Here is a 26,344-nt window from a genome sequence, read left to right on the forward strand (position 1 = left end):
TTAGAAGGAATCTAACATAAATTTAGTGATGGTTTAAGGTGGTGATCAGACGGGTGATGTTATCTTGATTGACATGTGATCGCTACCATCTTAACATGCATCAATTATCATAGCTGATCAAGCCTATAAGTATGTGGCCTAATAATGGGGGGTCATGGGTGTTCAGTGGGTGGTTTATACTCTAATCTCCATGATATCGGAGATTGTGCCTATTATCCTGAGTTAAATAGAGCAGGGTGGTAGCAATTAGTAAAGAGAGTAGTTAAGCTTCTCCTTTATCACAACTGCCTGCATCCCATCAGTCAGCATCAGACACATACAATTGTTTAGACATTTAAAATCTATAGGCATGTCAGCAGAAACCAGGATGAACTACATATTCCGACCACTGGGTGGTGCTGTCCTTGAAGAGGACAAGTCCTACAGAGCTCAGGGTATGGAGAGCATATACTGAGGCCTCCTATACATAAAGATTTTTGTGACTTTTAAAAGTTATTAATTTTAACAGATACACAGAAAAAAAAATATCGCACTGTGTGAAAAATACAAAAAAAAATGCATGGACAAATTTGAAGTAACTGAAGTCAATCCTATATTATTTTGTTTCTGTTAAGTTCCAAAAATTCTGCTAAAAAATGTAGCGTGTCGACGTCCCTTGAACTCTCCCTTTGTTTAACATTCAGTTTACAGGGTAAATTCAATGGAACAATCACAATTAGAAAGGCTGGATTGTAACAATGCAGTTTTCTACATCACCAGCAGAGGGCGCCATATGTTCTGCTCTGTGAAAGCCTTTACTAAGTGTTGTAGACCTCGGAGCAGAGTATATACTATAATCATAGCTTGCACATAGTCTAAGGGTACAGTCTGCTAGAAGCCTCTACCTACACTAATTGTTCTTGTTTAATTTCACCAATTCTATCCCAAAATAGAGCGGTGTAACTAAATTAATTATAAAGTGTGGATGCCCTCCATCGGATTTCTTACAGCAACTGTTAAAATAACCCAAATACAATACTGTACCTAATAATAGGCTGCTACAAGCAAAAAATAGTTCTGCATTATCTGTATTGGCCACTAGGGGCGCTGTTAGCTTAGACTGCAGTCTCAAACAAAGGACCTATCCTTTAAACCAAAAATTCCCTTTATACGCAGTAAAAAAGATACACAGTAATGACCAAGATTTTGGAATATTTAAGCATTGTTTCCTTTTTAATATATACAAGGAGATAGACTTAGTAGTTGAAACATATGCAAAGTTCAGACCTAGGGTAAAGTAACTTTCTACACTGGCACCAGTAGCCTGAACACATAAATGGTGACTGTACCCTTAGGATGTGTCCACTCAGGATGAATAAGCTGCAAACATTTCTGCAGAAATTTTTGCAAAATTCAATATTTTTCGCTTAACATTTTTGGACTATTGCATTCAGTCAGTTTACGCAGTGTTTTTGTGCAGATGTCTGACCCATATGGACCAATAGTGTGGGGTAGTAGAATATAACGGAGCAGAAGACACAGGCTGTCACAAAGCAGCTTATGTCTCCTGCCGGCCTGCGGGGAACCCACCGGGAATTGCAGCTGCTCCGCTCTACTAGAAGATCTCTGCAGCTCAGTCATTCCGAAAATAGGAAGTCAAATATTCGGGAATTGTCATTCATGCAGTTGTCCACATGGATTAATGTTGCCGATTTTAAGGGTAAATCTGTGACCAAAACCTTCAATGCAATATACACTCACCGGCCACTTTATTAGGTACACCATGCTAGTAACGGGTTGGACCCCCTTTTGCCTTCAGAACTGCCTCAATTCTTCGTGGCATAGATTCAACAAGGTGCTGGAAGCTCCTCAGAGATTTTGGTCCATATTGACATGATGGCATCACACAGTTGCCGCAGATTTGTTGGCTGCACATCCATGATGCGAATCTCCCGTTCCACCACATCCCAAAGATGCTCTATTGGATTGAGATCTGGTGACTGTGGAGGCCATTTGAGTACAGTGACCTCATTGTCATGTTCAAGAAACCAGTCTGAGATGATTCCAGCTTTATGACATGGCGCATTATCCTGCTGAAAGTAGCCATCAGATGTTACAGGGTACATTGTGGTCATAAAGGGATGGACATGGTCAGCAACAATACTCAGGTAGGCTGTGGCGTTGTACCAAGGGGCCCGAAGAGTGCCAAGAAAATATTCCCCACACCATGACACCACCACCACCAGCCTGAACCGTTGATACAAGGCAGGATGGATCCATGCTTTCATGTTGTTGACGCCAAATTCTGATCCTACCATCCAAATGTTGCAGCAGAAATCGAGACTCATCAGACCAGGCAACGTTTTTCCAATCTTCTACTGTCCAATTTCGATGAGATTGTGCAAATTGTAGCCTCAGTTTCCTGTTCTTAGCTGAAAGGAGTGGCACCCGGTGTGGTCTTCTGCTGCTGTAGCCCATCTGCCTCAAAGTTCGACGTACTGTGCGTTCAGAGATGCTCTTCTGCCTACCTTGGTTGTAACGGGTGGCGATTTGAGTCACTGTTGCCTTTCTATCAGCTCGAACCAGTCTGCCCATTATCCTCTGACCTCTGGCATCAACAAGGCATTTCCGCCCACAGAACTGCCGCTCACTGGATGTTTTTTCTTTTTCGGACGATTCTGAGGAAACCCTAGAGATGGTTGTGCGTGAAAATCCCAGTAGATCAGCAGTTTATGAAATACTCAGACCAGCCCTTCTGGCACCAACAACCATGCCACGTTCAAAGGCACTCAAATCACCTTTCTTCCCCATACTGATGCTCGGTTTGAACTGCAGGAGATTGTCTTGACCATGTCTACATGCCTAAATGCACTGAGTTGTCGCCATGTGATTGGCTGATTAGAAATTAAGTGTTAACGAGCAGTTGGACAGTTGTACCTAATAAAGTGGCCGGTGAGTGTAGTTCCGGATGTCCGTGAATAGTGGAGATCTTACCAGTGAAATCCACTACAAAGCTATCCAAACTGCATGTGTAACATCCTCAGCATTTGTAACATGAGGACAGTACGTGGGGGCAGCAGGAACTTGAACCCAGAGTGTCTGGCTATGGTAGCTGCAGGTGTGTCAAGGAAACCTTGGGTAGGTCTCATCCACACCTGCCTGGGCCTATAGGTCAGAAGCACAAGGAGGGAAAGGCCATGTGTGTAGAAGGTATCCCCCTGGAGCAGATCCCCAGCATATATGATGTGGAAGGCATATGATGGTGGTGGTAGTGACAGGTCAGGGACTTGCACAGTGAAGAAGAAATCTTTAGAAAAATTGGGGTTCAGTACAGGCACATCATCATTATGGCCACAACAGAGTTCTCACTGCACCATGACCTGGCAGGGCAGCCACACTACAGGAGCTGTGATATGTCCTATCTTTGCCAGATAATTTTGCCGGCAATAACTCCTTCCTTTAGAGGCTAGCAGGCTGTAGGTGACAATAAATGCGGGTGACTTGCAGGAATATCAGAGTGGACCAGTGGTCAGCTTCACTGGAAAGTGTCTCCTATGAGCCAGATGGGCTCCGCTGCATCAACAGCAATGTAGTGTGCAGAGATGCATCTCAGAAGAAATCAAGAGTGAGACCCAAAGCTCTAGACCAGGGGTCCCCAAACTACGGCCCGCGGACCGTTTCTATCCGGCCCCCGTCCCATCCAGCGCCGAGATTTGTTATTTGGGGGCCCCCGGGCTGGCGCTCCAGTAGGGTCAATGATTAGGCCGTGGCCTATGATTGGGCCACGGCCTTCGGCAGTCGGACAGGGGCCTCCGTCCATCCGGACAGGAAGCTCCTGCCCGTCACTGAATAGTGCTCGATGCGGCCGGAAACGGCCGCTCGAGCACTATTATTGCAGGTGGAGCGATGTGGCCGGAAGGCAACCCCGGCGCACATCGCTCCTTGAACCTGGATGCGCGGCCGCGTGATTACGTCATCACGCGGCCGCGCACCGCTTCCTGTCCGGCAGCAGCCAGAAGAAAGAAGACGCAGGAGCCAGAGGTAAATACAGGGCTTTTATTTTTTTAAAAACAGCAGTAGAAACATTGTGGCTGCCCTAATATATGAAATTATGGATTATGGGGCTATTATAGAAAATAATAATGGAGGGGCAGCATAGGGAATAATTATGAGGAGCAGGATAGGAAATAATTAATTATGAGGAGCAGGATAGGAAATAATAAATTATAAGGGGCAGCATAGGAAATAATTAATTATGAGGAGCAGGATAGGAAATAATAAATTATAAGGGGTAGCATAGGAAATAATAAATTATAAGGGGTAGCATAGGAAATAATAAATTATAAGGGGCAGCATAGGAAATAATAAATTATAAGGGGCAGCATAGGAAATAATAAATTATGAGGGGCAGCATAGGAAATAATTAATTATAAGGGGCAGCATAGGAAATAATTTATTATGAGGGGCAGCATAGGAAATAATTTATTATGAGGGGCAGCATAGGAAATAATTTATTATGAGGGGGCAGCATAGGAAATAATTATGAGGGGTAGCATAGGAAATAATTATGAGGGGCAGCATAGGAAATAATTAATTATAAGGGGCAGCATAGGAAATAATTTATTATGAGGGGCAGCATAGGAAATAATTTATTATGAGGGGGCAGCATAGGAAATAATTATGAGGGGTAGCATAGGAAATAATTATGAGGGGTAGCATAGGAAATAATTATGGCGGGGGGGGGGGGGGGGCAGCATAGGAAACTTGAAGTGGCAGGTATAAGAAGGACATACCGAGCACCAGCTCAGGAGCCTAATTTTGTTAGTGTTTTAAACCGCTGTATCGCGATACAGCGGTTTAAAACACTAACAAAAATAAGCTCCGGCACCAGCTCACCGTGAGCTGGTGCTCGGTATGTCCTTCTTATACCTGCCACTTCAAGTGGTAGGTTTCCTTTAATAGTGGGGGGCAGCATAGGAAATAATTATGAGGGGCAGTCTAGTAATTAATGGGGGGGCAGCATATTTAATAATTAATTGACCCAATTAATTCATTAACTGGGCCAATAAATAAAATAGTTCACAAAGGGGTGCAGTATATTAAATAATTAATTGAGGGGGCCCAGTGTATTACGGATGCGGTCACATGTCCCGCTAGCGCTGTAATTTCTTATTTTTTTTATTTTTAAACTTCAGTCCGGCCCTCCAACGGTCTGAGAGGGACAGTGATCGGCCCCCTATGTAAAAAGTTTGGGGACCCCTGCTATAGACAGATCCCAAATTTATAGTTCTGAAATATTCTGATCCTGCCAACCAATCACAGCCTTGCCTAGCTCAGAAATGTTACATTAATTACAGACATAAATCTTTTATCCCTTGGTGATGGACACAGCATGAATATCTTGCACACACAATCTTTAGACAGTAGGTGTTAGTCATGTATTAAAACATAGAATAGCTGAGCAGTTCATAAATGGCTCTCACTGGGGTTTGATAAAGGTGATATCAACTTGGAAATGACATGGAAAAGGTCTGCAGCCTCAGGAACATAGATGGGCATAGAATTTAGTAAGGGCCCATCCTGCGGGACATTACACAGTCAGACTGTCTTGACAATTGCCAAAGCATCCAACCAAAGGTTGTTCATAGGGATAAAACATTTTTCGTGTACCTTGTCACTTATAAGTCAGTCTCTCTGCACATGACAAACACGTTGTCACATTCTGATAAATGACAGATTTGCAAACGTAGTATTGGCAGCACAAAAAAAGCGTATAGAAAAATAAATTAATAATAATAATTTAACGCTCCATTCACACAAAAGTATTGGAGGCTGCGATCTTGCTGTACAAATCACGTGAATGAGATGTAGTTTTATTAAAAAAGATTTACCCAAGCAATCACTTGATGCCAATTAACGCTTGAAGCTCTTAAAGGGAACCAGATTTTACCCCATTAACCTACTAGCCCCCTGCGATAGCATAGAAATGTCTTTTCTAGAAATCCCCACATTTACCGTAAAAAAAATCTCCAAAGTCACGAGAAAATGAGCAGAAAAGAGTCATATTTTATCTGAGATGAGCAAAGTTTAGAGGGTGCAGGAGGAAGGTCTCTAAAGACACCCCTGCCTGCTATTGGATGGCATCAAGAAACATTAAAAATAAGAATATCAAATTTAAGATCGCTTCAGGCCTGTGGTTCAGTGATCTACACAATCAGAGATAAAGGCAGCTAAAAACATTATTGGAAATGCAAGTTGCAAATAAAAATCCAGTAACGGTCTATTTGTCTGTATCTCCAGTTCTGTAGCTCACAAAACTGCAAATCTGATGTGATCTAAAAGATGAGGTAATACATAACTGAAGAAAGTAGCATCTGATGAGATGCTACCCCTACAGCCTCTAGACTTGACTCCACTCAGGGAAAATATGACTCTTCTCTGCACATTTTCACATGGGCTTTGACTATTTTTTTTATAGGTAAACAGGCGAAATTTCAAAAAAGAGGAAATTCTAGAAAGCATATTTCATACCCTACCTAAAGGGGCTGGTAGTTTAATGGGGTAAATCTCCAGGTTTCCTGGAGCTATGTATTAAGAGTCCCTTACGAGTTATGTACCGTATTTTTCGGACTATAAGGCGCACAAAAAAATCCTTTAATTTTCTCTAAAATCAAAGGTGCGCCTTATAGCCCAGTGCGCCTTATATATGAACCTACTTACAGACAACAGCTGCCTTAAACTGTGCACAGGTCTGCCACCTGCTGGTCATTCATCCTTATAATCAAGTGCGCCTTATATATGAACCTAGACGTTTTAGCAGGCATTTATTGAGGGTGCGCCTTATAATCCAGTGTGCCTTATAGTCTGAAAAATACTGTAACCTTGAAAGTTATGTAACTTTGCTTGGGACCCTTTAAATTAGCAAATATGCCTTTGGTGAGTGAACTAAAAAAATAATGTAGAGTAATGTAGGGCATTTTCATGCTGAAGAGGCCACTGATATTAGGACATACAAATGTCACAAAGGAGTGTCCCTGGTCTATAATAATGTCATAAAGGAGTGTCCCTGGTCTATAATAATGAGGGGGTGTATGTAATAAAGTCTAGGAATCTAGATTTCCCTGCAGAACATTGCCCAGAGCATCCACTCCCTGCACGGCTTATCTATACACCTCCACTTATCATGTTTCAGGCTTGTGCTGGGTCCTTCATCAGGTTTTTTTTTATATATATATATACAAATAACTGGACACCATTGTTAGAATCTGTTGAGGGACCGATTCCAGGCCAAAAATGCAGCAATGTTTAATAAATCACTTTGAACCTTCTCCCCACAATTCATGTGATTCAGCCCTGACAATGCAGCTTATGTTCTCGCTGTTGAGTATTCTGTATAGTTGTATCATCACACAACTGTGGAAAGCAACTACTACCCCCTACTCCTCCAACAACTCCCAACCCTGCTGCTTTTTAGTAATTTGTACATTAGGCACCATTGATGAGAGAGAGCCAACGACATTCCCTCCATCTGTCTGTAGTAGTAATGATTCGGCTCATCGACAGCAAAATTACATTGTAGTCAATGAGTAGACAAACTGCAGAAAATAAAGGGACCTGAACTCCCGCGGATAAGTGGGGGCGGTAGTGGGGGCGACTGATCCGATATTAATGACCGATTCTCCGACAAAAAGGAAAAGCTTTGACTGCACTTGTAAATTTTTATGCCTAATATTATAGGCATTCCCCGGGTTACGAACAAGATAGGTTCTGTAGGTTTGTTCTTAAGTTGAATTTGTATGTAAGTCGGAACTGTATATTTTATCATTGTAACCCCAGCCAAATTTTTTTGGGGTCTTTGTGACAATTGGATTTTTAAAAATGTTGGATTGTCATAGGAACCAGGATTAATAATAAAGCTTCATTGCAGACACCTTTAATAACTGTTACAGCTGATCATTGTAGCCTAGGACTAAAGTACAACAAATTACCAACATCCAGAGGTCCGTTTGTAACTGGGGGTTGTCTTTAAGTCAGGTGTTCTTAAGTAGGGGACTGCCGGTATAACATTAATATTATAACATCTATCAGGATATGATATAAAGGTCCAAAACCAGTTGTGTAACATGACCCCCAAGATCACGTCTGGATCTCAACCTCAATCCAGACTGACCAGTGGTTGGTCATTCCACAGAAATAATGCAGAATGGGGGAGATTTATCATCAAATTTCTGAGGTAAAACTGTTCTGGTGGCCCATGGAAACCAATCCATTCAGAGCTCAGCTTTAATTTTATAAACAGCTGTGGGAAAATGAAAGCTGAGCTGTGATTGGTTGTCATAGGCAGCTAGCACAGTTCTGCTCTAAGAAACTTATGATAAATCACCCCCATTGTGCTTCAGTAAATCCCACAGAAGTGAAGGGGAGTCACATAAAAAGTATAAAACTGTGAAATATGCTTATAATATTATAAAAATCTAGAACGCCACCCATATTCTGCAGTGGTATACAGATCATGGGGCACAGATATAGGACATTACAGTCTAATAACATTCGCATATTAAGCAATTGGACTTGCCGTGTGTCAGCAGGACTATAGATTCGACAAGAACAGTGTCGGTGCCGCAGTTAGGCCGGAAGCTTGGAAGTCCTTGCATCATATTTCTGTATGACGCAAGGACTCCCATCCTGTGTAAGGTGTGCAGTCCATGTATTCGGACCAACATATGGGCTCGTTTCCACGGGTTTTACACTTTTGTGTGCATGAGCCCTGGCCGTAGAAAGCCTAATTAGCATAGCTTGATTACACTATATGCTAATTAGGTACTATTAGGCCAGATGGGCGGTCCTGGCCTAGAGTAAATCCAAAATGACTGACTGTAGTTCCCTGGAAGTGATGGGGACTATCGGAAAAGTGAAGTAACACCTATTAAATGCAAAGACGGAGTTAAAGAAAAACTACGATCAAAATAAAACATGATGAACCTGGGACACTTACTCACTGATCCAGACAGTGCAAGGTGTGCATTCCGACATATGGCCCTGTCTCTATAGGTTGTGTGCATGAGTCCATAAGAGAGGAAGAGAGATTAGCTACAAAGAACATTTCTCACTATAGAGGACCCATCATGTGCAACGTGTAATACTTCATACCCCCACTGGTGGTGCTCTAACAAAATTGAACAAGGATTCCCCCACAGACTACACCTGCTTCCTGGGGGTTCTAAACAGAATACATGGGGGAAAAAAACCCAACTCCTCATCAAAGGTCCAATGTCAGAATAACTTTTTAAAAAAAATTAATTTAGCTTTTTAACAAAAGCAGCAACTTGATCCGTGGATAATACGCAGGCAGGCACCAATTTAACGGTCTACCGCCCCAGCCCACTAAACAGTTAGGTCAATTGTAAATATTTAAATACGATAACATAAATGGTTAATAATGACTGCGGTAAATCACCGGCGACATGTTTTTGTTACTCCCTTTAAAATGTACGAATTCCGACACAAAAGCGCATTGAGGACCCCCCATCCCCCATCAAGGCACAAAACTTAGGAGTTCCACTGCGCATCTCCCCATGGATCGCACCACGTTACATCAGTCCTGGAGCTTGTAGCGCAGCCATTGGACGGCCGCCTCTTGTTTCCTGCTCGCTGCGGGTTTATTGTTGCTCCAGATCTGTCAGTTTGTATCAACACCTTCCCCACTCATTGCCTACAGAAATAACAGCCCTCAACAAGGCTGCACAAACCATTTCTGCTGCTCCAATTACTCCCTGACATAACCTCTTTTGCTGCTATTTTGCCTTCTCTAACCTTTCTTGCCAGCGTAGGTTTTGTCAGAACATGAAGTGCGTGGGGTGAACTTACCCAAGGACTTTTATCTCAAACTATAGCGCAAAACATTTCCTTTTACTTAGTAAAACAAAATGCTCCCTAATTTCCATGAAAATGGTTTTACAGTAGGGGCGACGGTCTGGCTCGCAAATATTAAGGTTTAGTACAAGGAAGAACGCAAAAAACAAAATTCTATGGGAGCAGGAGTATCCATCAATGCTCTGGTTATTATACATTACGCATCATGTCGGGCATCCACATTTTAGATTGGAGGTCCACCTAATCCTCACTAAATCCATGGGGGGAGGAGGCATCACTGCTTGGAGATAATGTGATCAGCTGCTATCCATGAAGGAACCATTGTGTAGATGCCTACTGGCACATGGCGATTACTTTCCCTTAGGAGGCCTGTACACTGTGCCGTACAAACGCATGAAGCAGAAGCGTACGGCCAGGCTGACATCTCTACTTGCGATTTGAAGAATGGTTAGGATAGGTGCTACAAAGAAGTAGATGTGCGGGCTACCAGTTAGCCCATTACTAATGACACCAACAAAAATGATAAGTATGTGACCTTGTTCAATCTCGCCTGCACCAATCCAATTCCTCACCCTGTTGTTCCAACTTTTACCAGGACAAGTGGTTGAGTCAACCACTGACTGGCTAAAGAGTCTGGGACACACCCCTCTCTGGCAGCGACTTATCTCCTAAAAAAAATCGGGCAGTTGAAGTCCCTGATATATATATAGATTTTTTTTTTTTTTTTTTTAAGAATAGAAAAACACAGCAGAAATCCAGAAATTTGGAAGACGTTTTAAAATAAGATAAAATAGCAAAAGTCATTAAAACTGTAAAAACACAATATAAAAGGTATAATAATAAAAGAAGAAAATAAAACTTTTAAATAAAGTGTTCATGTTCTATGCAAAACATCTCTGGTTATAGAGAATTTCCCAGCATAAACATTAAAAGATTTTATGGAATTTATATTCTTTTGTATTGAAATCTAAAAAAAAAAAAATGAAAAAAAATGTTGTATAGTAAAAATTTTAATAATACATTAAAAATAAAATGTGTGATGCATTTTCACAATTCGGAGTTGCTTCAATCTCGTGGCAACACGTAAGATGATGTAATCTTCAGGATCTTGATTTAAGAGAATTTTGGAGCGCCTCTACTCGGTAGCATGACAGCCAATACACTCAAGAGCGTTATTTATTATGGCCGGACTCCTATAACTCACAACACAATGAATGGTCCTGAACAGACACCAGATCAATGTAGAAATGACTTTGTGCTTCCCACAAAGATGATTAGTTACAAGCACCAAACTCTGTACTTTACTCTCACAGTACATATGTACATATGTACGGTATTTTGTGGGGGGAGATGATCCAAACCGTGTATAATCCATCCGAGGACCAAAAATTTTTTATTTCTATAGTTCCACAGGTTAAGTAACTGGTTGGAAAAAAACACAATTGTACAACTAGGTAGTAGTGTGGATTCCCTAGAATAAAAATGAAGCTCTTAAAAATTGCAACTCTAAACATCAGTTCTTGGGGTATAGCTGAGCAGGCAATATACACACCACAAAAGGGCCTTCCCAGCAGATGAGGGTAGGCATAGGCCGCTCTTCATATATAGCTTACGATATGGCCCTGTGGCACAAAAAAAAAAGGACACCCTTCTGGTCTACTCACAGCATCATGAGCGTCACATTCCGACGGTCCCTTAAGTCCCCTGATGACCATCTATCACTAATAATGCTAGTAAATTTTCATTGGGCAGAAGGGTCTCTGGTCCTCCAAAGCAACAAAGTTTTGGCTAAAACTGTTACCTCTGAAATCCCCTATAGCAGTGGTGACGAACTTATGTCAAGGGTGCCAGCGTTGGCACTATGAGCCCTTTTTGTGTGCACCCAGGCCATCACCCCAGCACAGAGTTCACCAGACAAGGCCTCCTCCTGTCAAGGAAGCTAGGACATGCCACCCTAAGTGCTTTTATAAAGTGTCACATCCTTAGCTCCCTAGAACTACCGGAGGAGGGAGAAGGTGTGGACAGAGCCCGATTATCATTAAAGCTCCTGCTCCGTGCTTTCCAATTCTCCCTGTTCGGGAGAACCTGGATTGAAGCTCCGATAACCTCAATTTCTCCACTTTCTTTCTAGTGAATTGGTGTCCTTAAGACACTTTTACGATTGAGAGCTGTGACCGGATAGAGAAACTAAAAATAAGTTACTGCTTAAAATCACAATGTTGGCACTTTGCGATAAATAAGTGGGTCTTGGTTGTAGTTTGGGCATTCTGTCTCTAAAGGCTTTGCCATCACGGCCCTAAAGCAGGGGCTCTACCCATTAGGCCGGCTGTGTAATATACCAAACACTAATAACCGTAACCGTTTATCACCAATAACAGTGGGGGGGTGGACCTCCTTATGCAACTACCACCTCGGCATCCCCTATATCTACACCCCTTCTCATATTATTTTAACAAAGTGATCATTTTATTTCTTAATAATGTATTTATTCCTACATTCCATATACAGGCGGTCCCCTACTTAGAGACACCCGACTTATAGACGGACCCCTCTGCCCACTGTGACCTCTGGTGACCTCTCTGTATGCTTTACTATAGTCCCAGACTGCAATGATCAGCTGTAAGGTGTCTGTAATGAAGCTTTATTGATAATCCTTGGTCCAATAACAGCAAACAATTTTGAAAATCCAATTGTCACTGGGACAAAAACATTTTTGTGTCTGCAGCTACAATTATAAAATATACAGTTCCGACTTACACTCATTCAAACTTAAGTACAAACCCAAGGAACCTATCTTGTATGTAACCCGGGGACTGCCTGTAGTAATATTAATGTCCCTCATACAAGGACTCAGTGCTACATGAAATGGATGTACCCTTTGATATCTGGGTCTCCCGGTAGCTGTAAGTGATTACCGCATCCCTTCTCCTACATGTGACATTTGATTTTAGGAAATGGTGAGGATCTGCAGGCAGTAAAGTGTATTCCATACAGAAAACTCTGCAGACGGCGTGTCATTAAACATTTAGGAGTAAGTCTATTAAAGCGGCCAGCGTCTCACGTGGGACGGCATCGCTTTGTGCAATGTTCGCGCTACAGGGTTGATTAACTCCTGCAATGACAAACCGCTTATTAAAAAATACTGTAATATAAAACGAGAAAATGACATAATAATATACACTGAATAGTACAAGAGAATGAATGACTAAAAGCAAGAAATAAGTGTACGGCCTCGTAAGCAACCAACTGGATACTCAAATCTGCCTCCTTATTAATATCCCGAGTGGAAGCTCAATTTAGGAAATCTAGGTCGAGCGGTTCTGCTCAAGACTTTATGGCTGATACAACACCATGCAGATTTATCATCTGCTTAAGATAAATACTTTTGTGGCGTTGAAAACAAGAGGAGAGTAGACCGGCTCTGACAGTTTAGCATATTAATCCCCTATCTGAGCACAGTCCATTTGTTCTGCCCTAATCCTTGCTAAGCCGCACAGAATTGGGGGGGAAAGTGCGGATTTCTCATTTATGAATGTGGTCTGGCCACATGCAATCAGCTCTCGTCTGGTACAGTCTAGTGTGCCAGATGCGTCCATGTTTGGCCTATACAGGCAGTCCCCGGGTTACGTACAGGATAGGTTCTGTAGGTTTGTTCTTAAGTTGAATTTGTATGTAAGTTATATAATTGTATGTATAATTTGTATGTATATTTTATAATTGTTACTCCAGCCAAATTTTTTTTTAGTTTCTGTGACAATTGGATCTTTAAAAATGTTGGGTTGTCTTAAGAACCGGGATTTACAATAAATCTTGATTGCAAACACTTTTGATAACTGTTATAGTGTTTTATTGTAGCCCAAGGCAAGTAAATTAAAGTACAGTAAATTACCAACATCCAGAGGTCCGTTTGTAACTAGGGGTCATCGGTAAGTCGGGTGTTCTTATGTAGGGGACCGCCTGTACTATACATATCATTTAGCTCAGGTATTGAAGGTGATTTTTGACTCTCAAAGTCTAGGACATATATGTTCTCCAATAAAACAGGAGCTATAAATATGTTGTTTATATGTTTTTTTGGTTAAAGGGAACTGGTTATTGGACAGACCCCTTATAGTAAGTCTACATAAAAATGTTCTTCTGTAAGACTTGCAGTACCCACATTGAACTTTTGGGGCGTTGTATTCGGCACATTTCTTCCTGATGGGTTGGGATGAACTACATGGATACCACTTTTCTCATTTCGACACACAACCACCATGGATGAAACTACTTGTTAAAGCTCTAACAATTAGTCTGGAATAGGCTATAATTTTCAAAACAACAGTTCCCCTTAAAAAGCACCATCACAAGAGAGACTCTTTTTAGATGGATAAAAGGATCAATTAAGAAATGTCTGCCGGTATATATTCCATTTCTTTGTCTGAAGGCTGTAAAAGAAAAATATCACACCAATTGCTCTAGCTGCAACTATCTGTTCTCTGAATAGTAGATATTTTCAACATGCAGAAAATGAATGCTCAGCCAATCAACAGCCACAGCAGTGATCTCAGGTTGGATTGGTTGAATAGTAATTCAAGTTGTGATGTACATTTTTTCAGTTTTTAGTTTTTATTTTGAAATAGTCATTTAGGTGAGCACTTTAAAAGACATAGAACTTACATCTTTCTCTTAAACAATTATCAACTGAGAAGGCTTGAACCATAAACATATTGGAGTGGAGAACTGTTTTTGAGTATGTACATATATACCATATATACTCAAGTATAAAGCCTTGTTTTTCAGCACAAAAAAATATGCTGAAAACCCAAACTCTGCTTATACTCAAATAAAAAAATATATCAAAACTCACCTTTCTGGCTTCCCCCGCTGCTGGCTATGTACTGGGGCAGGGGGCTGGCTATATACTGGGGGATATGGGCTGGCAGGCTATATAATGGGGGGCAGGTGCTGGCTATATGCTATGGGGCAGGGTCCGGCAGGCTATATATTGGGGAGGCTGTGACCAATGCATTTCCCACCCTCGGCTTATACTCGAGTCAATAGGTTTTCCCAGGTTTTTGTGGTAAAATTAGGGGCCTCGGCTTATACTTGGGTCGGCTTATACACGAGTATAATGGAAATCGGTGTCGGAATAACCCACCAAAGGATCCTCCGTAGGGCCCTGGTTGTAAATCTATGCTGAACCCCAGAGTAACAACAGAAAACAACCGGACATGAAGGATGCAAGGGTCTAGGGATTGATGGAGAGTGGGCCCAAACAAGCCCAAATTGATGACAATAAGGGGTTAAAATAAATAACTTAATTTTTGCTAGATATCGGTTCCAAGCTCTCTTAAATCACGGCTATAGGGATCACGTCAGTCTTTCAGTATATTTGTTAGGAAACTACCATTGAAGGGGGGGGGGGGGGGGTTAGGCAAGTAAATATTGTGCCCTATACCTTTTACTTAACCATAATTTTATAGAGACATGAAATATTAGCAAGATATAGGCAATCGGTTTATCTATACTCCACATGTAAAAATATCAAATAGGCAGATAATACTGGATATTTAGGATGGGGAGAATCCTCCCTATTTATGGATGCTTTAAAATATTATAAATCTAATTAAAAGAAGACAGTATGAGTGAAATAACCCAGAATTACTTGCAGAATCTTAATGAGGGCATTGTCTGGTTGATAACACACCAGTCACCGTGGTGAGGATTAATTATTTGGATAATATCACGAGCAGTCATATAAATTAACATCAATCGCTGGGACAATAGAAATACTCCTACCCCTGTAAATTAGAACATGCCATGGAAAAAATGTCAATCCCATAAAAAAAATAAATATATAAAAAAAAAAAAAATGAGGTGCCAGGTACATCAAATGCTAGCAATGACGTGCAAGGCCTGGAGGAACTCGTTGACTTTGTACCCATCTCCGGTAAACAGATACATTCCGACGGATCTTGAGCTCTGACCTCCAGTAGAAATCAGGGCTTTGCTTTGTATTTCGGTCTAATGAAGGCATGGTGACCTAGATTTGCAGACTGGATTCTCTCGCACATAATAACACGATGGGAGCAGAAGGTTCACTGGATGAAGACAGTAGAAGACTTAAGAGGGAAAAAAATAAAAATTCCCTAGCTGTATAATCTACACAAAACATCCATAAAACGCAACGGCTGTAAAATACCAAGGAAAAACGCAAAAGTAAAACATTTAAAAGAAAATAAAAAAATAAATAAAATAAAATAGACACAAAAAATAACTAAAAAGGTCAAGCCTATGTTGATGCATCTAAAAGTAGTAAGGATATGGTCAAGGTATTCAGGAGATTCACCAGATTGCTTAGGAAATAATGCTACGCGTCTCCTTAAGCATTGCAGACCCTTATTCGTTTCTTAATCTACACAATCTTTAAAAATGCCATCTTGAAAATTATGAAAATAATCATTCTAATCTTGACTCGGTTACCAAAGCGGAATCTGAATTTTTAACACTTTTTCATCGAGTGGAGGAGAAACATTGACTGTTCATAAAAATGTCTTCAGCTCCTGTACTTAATGTAAGAACATTCTATGGTCTATCGAATAGCTCCATGTATACAAAAAAAAAAAAAAACCCAATAAAATAGTATAAATTTAAAAAAAAAGAATTTCCCAGTAATAATAATTTAATGATCGCCTCCCCAGTTGTCAACGATAATGTTACTCATAAAAATGGTCATTGTGCCTAACAAAGGACTCCCCCCCCCCCCTCCAATACATAGTTGCTGCATGAGAGACGTTGATCCCAACAAATAGCTGATCTTACCGATAGGATATTCGTGATTTAGGTCAAGCTGCTGATCTGTTCTCTTATTGTACCCTCTCGGCAAACATACGTATCACAAACTCATAGGGGGTAAGCCATTGTCCAAGCGGAATCTGGTTACGGTATAAAGAACATGTACGGATATACTGCAGGATGTAAAGCGTTCTCATTAGTCTTCTTCTGCGTTGATTGTAGTTTGAAAATTATCGTGTTATTTTTTTTTATACTTATTAAATAGATTACAGATATCTAAATATAATAAAAAAATAGTATTTGACATATATTACATTTTGCGGGATGAGGATTATTTTTCTCTTTGAAACTTAAAAAAAAATAATCTAAAAACAGGCAGTTCCCAGGTTACATACAAATTAGGTTCCATAGGTTTCTTCTTAAGTTGAATTTGTATGTAAGCCAAAACTGTATATTTTATAATTGTAGCTCCAGACAAAAATAAATTTCCCCAGTTACAATTGCAGTTTAAAATTTTTTTTCTGTAGGTTCAAGGATTATCAATAACTTCATTACAGACACCTTACAGCTGATTATTGCAGCCTGGGACTATAGTAACATCCAGAGAGCTTCACCAGAGGTCACAGTGGGTAGAGGGGTCTGTCTTTAACTAGGGGTCGTCTGCAAGTCTGGTGTTCTTAAGTAGGGGACCGCCTATATTATAACTTATAATATAATATTAAAATCTGGTCCCCTACTTAAGGAAACCCGACTTACAGACTTAAGACTTACAGACTTAAAGACGGACCCCTCTGCCCACTGTGACCTCTGGTGAAGCTCTCTGGATGTTACTATAGTCCCAGGCTGCAATAATCAGCTGTAAGGTGTCTGTATTAAAGTTATTGATAATACTTGATCCTATTGCAGAAAAAAATTTTGAAACTGCAATTGTGACTGCAATTGGAGCTACAAATTATAAAATTATAAAATTATAAAATATACAGTTTTGACTTGCTTACAAATTCAACTATGGAACCTATCTTGTATGTAACCCAGGGACTGCCTGGTAGTTTAATTTTTTGTTTGCATTAATTTACCAAACATCGTTAAACCTTTAAATCTTAACTAGAGTTAATAAAATACTCACGCCATACATGCGAGTGAGATCTACATTACCTTGGATATGGGTGTGGAGCTATTCCCCCCATCCCCCACACAGAGTGTTTCCACATTTCTTGCTTAATGCATATTTCAGCGCTTTCCATTATTTATATATTTGCTCTGCTTTTATTCCAGGATAATTAACCACCGTAAGCAACGTTACCTTATGAAACCGTAGAGCACTTAACCTCCAAAGAAAATACAGAAAGTAAACAAATAAAAATAATAAAAAAGCAATAAAAATCCAACAGTCAGAAGAATGTCACACCTGCTTGTGGAGTATGAGGGAGACGAGAGATGTATCTAGCAGCTATGTGACTAAGCCTCCAACTAGCCACGACTATAATTCACCGGATACCGAGCATCTCATCAGATCTACTATAATATTGTTTGCTTCTCTGTTAGAAATTCAATTACATTTGAAAAAAATTTATGCATGTAAAAAATTAAGAAGCTATGGTTTGCACGAGGTTTTTTGCCAAAATCAGTGATAAATAAATAAATCAAACTTTCTTTACATAAGCATCTATATACATATACAGTATACGAGAATACTAGGGATCTTTCCAAACCCTAACATGAGGTTTCCAGGAGTGTTATTTGTACAACTTTTTGGGGGTTTTCTTGAACCTTCAAAATCAAGGTTCTCTCAAAAAAAAAAAAAAAAAAAAAAAAAAAGGAGACAATTTCTACCTAGAATAGTGTAGCTGACACTGGAAAAATTGACACCACCTCTGTAACCATGGTCCCCCATAATAAAACACCTCAACTTGTCACTGCACATACACAAAGTTGTTATTTGATGTAAACTTTAAGGAATGATGGTCTTCTCAACCAACTATAAACAGACAATGTGAGGAAATAAGTGTCATTAGTTAAATCTTAAAAATCTTTCTTAAACATTCCAGAACCATTCTTATAAGAAAAGCTCAATCATGGACATGATAAGCTCAAAAACCAAACCAACCCCTACACTCCTCAACAAGTCATGAAACGCCTCTCCAACTATGCATCCAGAACACCAAAAGAACCAGAGCGGCAAAAAACACTAATATATAAAAAGTAATATTCTTTATTTAGAAGTAAATGCATCAATTTAACATATATAACCCTCAAATGGGAAAAGAATATAAATGCAATGTATGGGGGACACAAGTAGCCCAAGATGGAAAAAAGGGGCAACACAGGAGACCAATGGCTACCCCTATTTAGCCCAGAGTCCAAATAATGGAACTAATAATGACAGTAACGTGGTCAAAATATTTGACTCAAATAGATAGGGGAAAAGTGGCAATAGTGCGTGAGGATAAACCATGCACAACACTGGAGGTACCATCCAGTGTTGAAAAAGTGTCAAATAACCATTGCACACTTACCCGAAAACATGGTGGACAGACGCTGGGCAGATCAGGGGAAAGCCAAAGGATACACCCCGACGCGCGTTTCGCACAAATGCTTTCGCACAAATTATCATGTCCCTGATTGAGCTTTTCTTATAAGAATGGTTCCAGAATGTTCAGTTTCCTTCTCCAAGTGTAACTGAACATGTCTGATAAATTTAGCCAACAGGCCCATCTATATTGTGATCAATGTGATCATTCACCAGGAGATTACCAATTTCTTTCCTTAGGATAGGGACCATTATTACAGCCACCCCCACCCAAAAAAAAAACAATGCACCTGTAAATGTACCTTATTTTTCGGACTATAAGGCGCACAAAAAATCCTTTGATTTTCTCACAAATCTAAAGGTGCGCATTATAGTCCAGTGCGCCTATATATGAACCGTACTTACAGACAACAACTGCCTTGAACTGTGCACAGGTCTGCCACCTGCAGGTCATTCATCCTTATAATCAGGTGCGCCTTATATATGAACCTAGACGTTTTAGCAGGCATTTATAGATGGTGTGCCTTATAATCCGAAAAATACGGTAGTCTCAAACCAGTGAAACAAAAGTTGTTCCGAACAAAATGTTCCAATATATCTCCATCAGAGATGCTATCTGACAATCCTTTACTTTAAGATTTCACCTATAAGAAAGAAGATCGTACTCATGTCTTTTCTCATCTACAATTATCCAGTAACGTCTTAGAAATATTTGCTACAATTCCTGTTCTTGTTGGGACCAATGGGGCGACTTTTAGGTCAGAAAACACTATAAAGGTTTTATTACTCAAAACGTAATTCCTGTTGATGCTCATCGTCTTTCATGGTCAGATAATTAGCAATTACCGCTTATGGCGAGCACTGCGCGTATTTCATATGCTAGCCTTATGTACATCACTCATCTTATCCATAAGAGGACAGACATGGAGACGCTCCATAACAAAGCAGAAGCTCTCTGCCTCGCTACGATGTAATTTTCCCTGACATATTGAGTCTATGCTTTTGCCTCCAGATCTCCACAGCTGTGCCCTCATTTCTTCATGTGTTGGCCTTGATGATCTCACTTCTGGCTTTCCAGCCACAGCTATTTTTGGTCATCTTGGCAGACTTCTTACTGGCCAACTCTAAAAAAAACTTCAAAAAGATATAGTTCATAAAAAACAAGATTCTTCCATTCAAAGTAGGCTAGATTTGAAGAGTTGCAGGTCAGCCACAGTCATGTAAATAGAGTGGAGGTGCCATACCACAAACTATGGAAAAGTATGGCAATGGTTTTGCTGGTGGTAAACTTGGACATCCAATGCTGGACATTTACTTAAATGATAAAGTGGCCCACATTTACTAAAAACAGTGTAGTGTGCAGGGTGCGCCAGATTCATGATTTGTGGTGCATGTTCTGCATGAATCTGGCTCCAACAGAGTGCACCAACTGTTTTTGGTGCACCTTTAACATAGGGCATGCAACACACTTCTGCCGGACACTGCATGATAAATGTGGTGCGCGGTCCAACCAGAACGCCCCTTTAGGTGCAGAATTTTGTGCGAGAAGATTCTCAAGACTATCAAACAGTTCAAAACCACTCAAATTCACCATTTACTATGGATGTAATCATCAACTTTAGGCCCATATCACACAAGTGTTGGGCTTCTCTTTGTTTTGGGACAGTGGAACGCAAACTAAGAAGGGAAGATCTTCCTGCAAGCTTCCATTCCCTATAGACTTTAATGTATGGAAGGTTGCCTTCAGTTATGTAAGGGAAAGAAGGGGAATGGAACCTGACAAACACCGTTATGAACCAAGCCTAAATGTAATTTGTGTGGGACAATCCAATGGATTTAAATGCCTGGATAATTAGTATTCTCAATCCAAAGGATAGGGCCTAACTTGCTGATCGGTGGGGGTTTCAGTGATGAGACCCCCACAGATCATGAAAACGAGGGGTCCGATGGGGTCCAACTTACTTACGGCGATCTCCATCAGCTCCATAGAAATGCATCAGCTCCATTACTCTGACGGAGTGACAAGGGGTCCGAAAGAGGTACGTGGGACTCCATCGGACCCATCGTTTTCATGATCTGTGGGGGTCTCATCACTGAGACCCCCACGATCAGCCAGTTAGGCCCTATGCTGTGGATAAAGCCTAACTTATGTTAGTGGGAGAGCCCCTTTAAGAAGTAAACTGAAAAATCTACAAAAATTAGAATATAGGTTTAATGGAGACATACAATTTTTGAGCCATGTTCAGCAAAAACAAGTTCTAAAAACATTACTATAGTTTAATGAGACAAAGAATAATAAAAAAAAATCATGTCCTAAATAAGCTGAAAGCTCTCTGTGTCTCCCATCTACCGAAATTCATTTTTGGAGACTAAAGTGAGTACAGATGTCTGCTGATTGCAGTAGGTAAACATATTAAGGTGAATGGAACACTGCTAGGCTTTGTTGTCTTATAAAACTGGGCCAAGGGTTAATTTCTGACCACGGCACCATCTGTATGGTGTGCAGGTGTTACACTTGTATTCGTGCGAGTTTCCTCCAAATTTCCCGATCTTGACCACCAGCCCAAAACAAGCTGTCAGGTTAATTATCTTTCTATGGAACGGGCTTGGATTTGTGAATATGGCAGCACGTAGGTTTCAGGAATAGAAACTGCAAAAACTAACATGGGTAAATTTCGTCTTCCAGAAAGACAGGAAAAATCTACATCACAATAAAAGTATTGAATAGAATCACTGCACGTAAGGAGCTCAAGGTATAGAAAATCTACCACCAGAATTGTAAACCAAGCACACTTACATGCTGGTGTGCGCCCCCTCTGGTAGGATCTGCTCTTCTTTTAGTTTCTTAAGAACTTGTTTATACAAGAAAAGTGCTATAACAATTATGCAAATGAGCGGCTCCGGGCTCAATTAACAGCTATGGAGCCTTGGGCCCCTCAAGTTAATTTGCATAATTTTAAAAGCCTTTTTCTGTAAAAGCAAGGGTATAAGAAGCTAAAAGAACACTGGGTCCTGCCAGAGGGGAATCAAACCAGCATGTCAGTGTACTTGGTTTACAATTCTGGTGGTTGATATCCTTTAAGTCTACATTTTCAGACTTTAAAACAATCAACTCCTGAGATGAAACCACAGTAATGTTACGGTTGCGACAAAAATATTACAAAACCCTAAATTCTTTCCCATCGGTAGGGTCAGGAAGGCTTCCTGAAGGTCATGCTTGATGGCAAGGGACCTGCCTTACAAGGTAGCTGAAAGGAGGTGTGGTTTACCTTATCCCAACCTGGAAAACATATTTGCATATTTTCCCAGAATCCCATAATGAAGCATCAATGACTATAAGACTCCTACATGCGGCCTTAATTGGCAGTCTCCATAAGCAGAACTCTTCCTTCCCGACCCTAGTCTCAAGCCTCTCACCCAGACAAACCAGTTCCCTACGCTGTACTGAAGAGACCCAACCAGTTTCAAACAGCGCTGTCAACAGTTGGGAGTCTGTTTCTTCTGGAATACATATACCGTATATGCCGGCGTATAAGACGACTGGGCGTATAAGACGACCCCCAACTTCTGCCCTAAAAATATAGAATTTGGTATATACTCACTGTATAAGACTACCCCTCTCCCAAATGAAAAAAAGTCTGCTTAAAACTTTGCAAAACAAACAAGAGAGCAAGTGCCTGGTGATCATAACTGTAAGCTGCGATATTAATGAAGATCCGACATGCTTCTGTAAGTGCCGCCTGTGACGCCGACCGCTGTGACAGGGCGGCTGCATTAGCATACAGCGCGCCGCCCCGTCAGCGCGTACTAAGCCTCTTCTAATGACTGTGAGAGGCGGTCCCAGGTAGCGGCTCTCTGCGCGCTGACGGGGAAAAAAAACACCTCACACAGTGCGGCCCCCGTATATCCGGCGTATAAGACGACCCCCCACTGTAGCCATTATTTTAAGGGGTTAAAAAGTAGTCTTATACGCCAGTATATACAGTACTAGGTTTGTTTAAATCCAGCATCATGTCATAAGGCTTCCTGAAAGTCATGCTTGATGTCAAGGGTATGTGTGTACATAGACCTGTGTATGTGTCCCTTGTCCTCTGTTATTCCTCTGGGTAATGTGATATACCTTGACTTGTTCTGAGGACTTTACCTTCTGTACATCTATACAGGTTCCTGTGATGTACACTCACCGGCCACTTTATTAGGTACACCTGTCCAACTGCTCGTTAACACTTAATTTCTAATCAGCCAATCACATGGCGGCAATCACATGCATTTAGGCATGTAGACATGGTCAAGACAATCTCCTGCAGTTCAAACCGAGCATCAGTATGGGGAAGAAAGGTGATTTGAGTTCCTTTGAAAGTGGCATGGTTGTTGGTGCCAGAAGGGCTGGTCTGAGTATTTCAGAAACTGCTCATCTACTGGGATTTTCTCGCACAACCATCTCTAGGGTTTACAGAGAATGGTCCGAAAAAGAAAAAACATCCAGTGAGCGGCAGTTCTGTGGGCGGAAATGCCTTGTTGATGCCAGAGGTCAGAAGAGAATGGGCAGACTGGTTCGAGCTGATAGAAACCAGATAGAACAGTGACTCAAATCGCCACCCGTTACAACCAAGGTAGGCAGAAGAGCATCTCTGAACGCACAGTACGTCGAACTTTGAGGCCGATGGGCTACAGCAGCAGAAAACCACACCGGGTGCCACTCCTTTCAGCTAAGAACAGGAAACTGAGGCTACAATTTGCACAAGCTCATCGAAATTGGACAGTAGAAGATTGGAAAAACGTTGTCTGGTCTGATGAGTCTCGATTTCTGCTGCAACATTCGGATGGTAGGGTCAGAATTTGGCGTCAACAACATGAAAGCATGGATCCATCCTGCCTTGTATCAACGGTTCAGGCTGGTGGTGGTGGTGTCATGGTGTGGGGAATATTTTCTTGGCACTCTTTGGGACCTGAGTATTGTTGCTGACCATGTCCATCCCTTTATGAGCACAATGTACCCAACATCTGATGGCTACTTTCAGCAGGATAATGCGCCATGTCATAAAGCTGGAATCATCTCAGACTGGTTTCTTGAACATGACAATGAGGTCACTGGACTCAAATGGCCTCCACAGTCACCAGATCTCAATCCAATAGAGCATCTTTGTCAAAAATATGTGGGTTTAGGCTGTAGTTTGGGCACTCGGTGTCTAAAAGGTTTGCCATCACTGTCCTAGTACATCTATTCCTGCTCTCAATACACATGTACACAAGGACCATTCAATTCCTGAAACTGCAAATTGAAAACAGAAAGAAGGGACACATCCTCCATTTCCCAAGAAGCTGATTCCAGTACCAAAATGTAGGAAGTGATTTCCAGACCTGTAGGAGCTCTAATATTCATACACCCCAGGGCTGATTGCAGTCCGCATAGGCTGGACGGGACAGTATCTAAACTAATATTAAAGGTATATGGACATCCACTATCCTTGGCAAAACTGATGAACTATGTAAGGCTTAGTTCACACCTGAGTTTGGCAGGTTCCGGCCCCCATCCTATTATAAAATACTGAAAATTATTGAGCAGCAGCCCCGGGTCTTTTTGCATTTTACACAAGTTTATGAAAGGTGAGTAGATGACCATGACTAAGACTTGCTCAAGTCTAAACGTTATTCCTGCCGATGTGCCGGCTTTGCCTTTTATAAGAACTTCAATAAGGTAAGGAAAGTTTTATATCTACATACGGTGTCTGTGCGCTGGTGAAAACTTGGATTTGCAGTGAATTGATGATCTTCCCTTCACATTCTGTATTTGGGTTCTGTTGCGTTTCCTAAATCAGAGCATAGCAGAAAGCACATACACAGGCGTCGTCTGAGCCTAATGTGCAGCGCGGGGCGGGATGCAGCAACCAGGGATGTAGTGCTCTGTTGTGGATGCATTGACCAATTAGATATGTCTGCCTCCCCCATGATTTGTGGTGAATCTTACATAACCCCAATACTGAGAACCCCACAGGAACCCTAGTACATTGATCTGAAGTAGACACCTCCTGTATAAGCTTTCTCTGCTGAAGCGATGATGATTTCCTGAGCTAAATGTCAGGCTGCTATAGCCCAGGCGTCTCTCCTCCGGCCGCCGGTGACGTCACTGCTCTGCAGAGCACCATTCAGCTGGCCTGCTTTGTCCTGCTCTGACCTCTCACAGAGAACGTCTGCAGAAGGCAGCAGAGGCAAGAGGGACACGGCAAGGCAGGACCCAGTGTTTTTATACTTATGTCCTCTGTGGCGGCAGCATTTACATTGGCAAACAAGATGGCAGTGCCTGGATACGTAAGGTGCCCTTCACACGGCTTACGAGATGACTTTATCACAGCTCAGCACTCGTGTATTTCACCACAGTGACTCCATTTTGCTGCATTGTCAAGACTTATAGCGGTTGTTGACAGTCGGTCCATTGTGAAAAGTCTGAAAGCTGCGGGGTACCTCCATAGGAGTAGGGGGAGGACGGCAGGGACGATCGACCCTTCTCAATCACTCCATGGATACACAAAATAGTTAAAGTGGTTGTGCAAAATTATATATATTATATATACACAGCCGTAATAGCAAAATAAAAGATATAATGATGTAAACCTCGCCCTCCTCCCGTTTATCTAATTTATCTAAAGGCTCTGGCCTCCTGAGATATCCGGAGGCCAGCGTGCAGCAGGGTAATTCTACATCAGGTCCTGGCACACTTCAGCACAGCACTGCTGCAGAGCACTGCTGGTTTTGCGCTCCCTCACTGGCGTAACTAGATTTCAACTATTTCAGGGCTTGTGTGCAAGATAACTTATGCACAAAAAAATCTGCCCCATCATTTTAAGGCGACTCACACACAAACGTGCAAAGAAAACTACGGACAGGCTTGAGCCGCAAACACAAGCAGGAATAGGACCTGCTCTGATGTTACTACATTTATGTTCATGGGTCCATTAAAAACATCAGCCGTACAGAGTATCAGCCGTACAGAGTATCAGCCGTACAGAGTATCAGCCGTACAGAGTATCAGCCGTACAGAGTATCAGCCGTACAGAGTATCAACCATACAAAGTGGGAAGAAGGCGACGGTGACATAATAAATGTCTTGATCACTACAGGCGGTCCCCTACTTAAGAACACTCGACTTACATACGACCCCTAGTTACAAACAGACCTCTGGATATT

The 26,344-nt window shown here is 41.3% G+C and overlaps 1 protein-coding gene and 1 long non-coding RNA gene across 2 annotated transcripts in view; one reads left to right on the forward strand and one right to left on the reverse strand.

Annotated features, from left to right (window-relative positions):
- Nucleotides 1-18,120, forward strand: part of LOC140076727 (uncharacterized) — a 187,559-nt gene extending 169,439 nt beyond the window's left edge. Inside the window, exon 3 of the long non-coding RNA XR_011849645.1 lies at nt 17,905-18,120. This is a non-coding gene — a long non-coding RNA (uncharacterized lncRNA). The remainder of the gene's footprint in view (nt 1-17,904) is intronic.
- NR6A1 (nuclear receptor subfamily 6 group A member 1) overlaps nt 1-26,344 on the reverse strand; it is a 171,713-nt gene that overhangs the window by 49,006 nt on the left and 96,363 nt on the right. The window lies entirely within an intron of this gene.

This window comes from Engystomops pustulosus, chromosome 9 (assembly GCF_040894005.1).
Source record: "Engystomops pustulosus chromosome 9, aEngPut4.maternal, whole genome shotgun sequence".
Lineage (NCBI taxonomy): Eukaryota > Metazoa > Chordata > Amphibia > Anura > Leptodactylidae > Engystomops > Engystomops pustulosus.